Source organism: Austrofundulus limnaeus, unplaced genomic scaffold (genome assembly GCF_001266775.1).
Source record: "Austrofundulus limnaeus strain Quisiro unplaced genomic scaffold, Austrofundulus_limnaeus-1.0 Scaffold320, whole genome shotgun sequence".
NCBI lineage: Eukaryota > Metazoa > Chordata > Actinopteri > Cyprinodontiformes > Rivulidae > Austrofundulus > Austrofundulus limnaeus.
Window position 1 is genome coordinate 81,491 of NW_013952722.1, and position 1,267 is coordinate 82,757.

General features: G+C 29.4%; 1 protein-coding gene and 1 long non-coding RNA gene across 2 annotated transcripts in view; one reads left to right on the forward strand and one right to left on the reverse strand.

Moving 5' to 3' along the window:
- The window catches only part of LOC106527350 (gamma-aminobutyric acid type B receptor subunit 2), an 11,543-nt gene that overhangs the window by 2,445 nt on the left and 7,831 nt on the right, over nucleotides 1-1,267 (forward strand). The gene's annotated exons all lie outside the window — the stretch shown is intronic.
- Nucleotides 7-1,267, reverse strand: part of LOC106527358 (uncharacterized) — a 2,651-nt gene continuing 1,390 nt past the window's right edge. The window contains exon 2 of the long non-coding RNA XR_001311381.1: nucleotides 7-523. This is a non-coding gene — a long non-coding RNA (uncharacterized LOC106527358). The remainder of the gene's footprint in view (nucleotides 524-1,267) is intronic.

The window sequence follows — 1,267 nt, forward strand, 5'->3', positions numbered from 1 at the left end:
TCATAAATAAACTCAGATCAGTTCATAAATAAACTCAGATCAGTTCATAAATAAACTCAGATCAGCTCATAAATAAACTCAGATCAGCTCATAAATAAACTCAGATCAGTTCATAAAAACAATCAAAGCTGAAGTTTTTAACTTCATCTCAGAAAGAAACCAGTTCATTATTGGTCCACAGCTGCACCACCAACAGGTTAATGAGAGGAACAGCTCACAGAATTATTATTTAAATACTATTAAAACATGAAGCTTCTTTAAGAAAACAAACAGAAATTTATCCTTTTTTATTGAGGTGTTTTAATCCAAATGTTTAGTTTTAAAGCGTTGAGTGTTTTACCATTTGTTACCTTGTACCGCCCATTTGTCCTAAATATATTACCTTGTGAGGACCAAGGCCCGGGTCTCCTGAGTCTACAGGTTGGGTTTATGATGGAAGCCACAGAAAGACACGTCGTGTTGCTAACTGATGATGGATCAGGTCGACTCTCACAGCATCTTCAGCTTTCAAAGACAATCCCACCTAAACAAATAAAACTAAACTTATTAAATATTATTTTACTTTGAACATGAGCCTCTTTACAGATGTTGACATTTGCTTCACAAACTGCTGACCAGATTGTGCAACACACAACAAACACACTGCTGTGTGTGTTTGTTGTTATTTCCTCCTGCTTCACTATTTCTGAGTTTCAACAGTGTGTCAATGTGTTTGTGGTGCCGTTTGTAAAGTTACACAGTCAAACATTAACACAAAATATTTTGTTTTTTTAGACTTTTATAAGAAAAAAAGAACAGATTTATTTTTCAGTCAGTTTTTCACCATATGATTCATACATTTATAAATGTCATAGTTTATCAACTAAATATTTTACTTACAAATTAAATATTTAGCTAGCAAGCTAAATATTTAACTTACAAGTTAAATATTTAGTTAACAAGCTAAATATGTAAATTAAATATTTAGCTAACAAGTTAAATATTTAGCTAGCTACCTAAATATTTAACTTGTGACTGAAATATTTAGTTTTGAGCTAAATATTTAGCTTGAAACTTAAATATTTAGTTAACAAGCTAAATATTTAACTTAAATATTTAGCTAGCAAGTAAAATATTTAGGTAGCTAGCTAAATATTTAACTTGTTAGCTAAATATTTAAGTTAAATATTTAGGTGGCTAGTTAAATATTTAGGTTAAATATTTAACTTGCTAACTAAATATTTAAGTTTCAAGCTAAATATTTAGCTCAAAACTAAATATTTAAGTT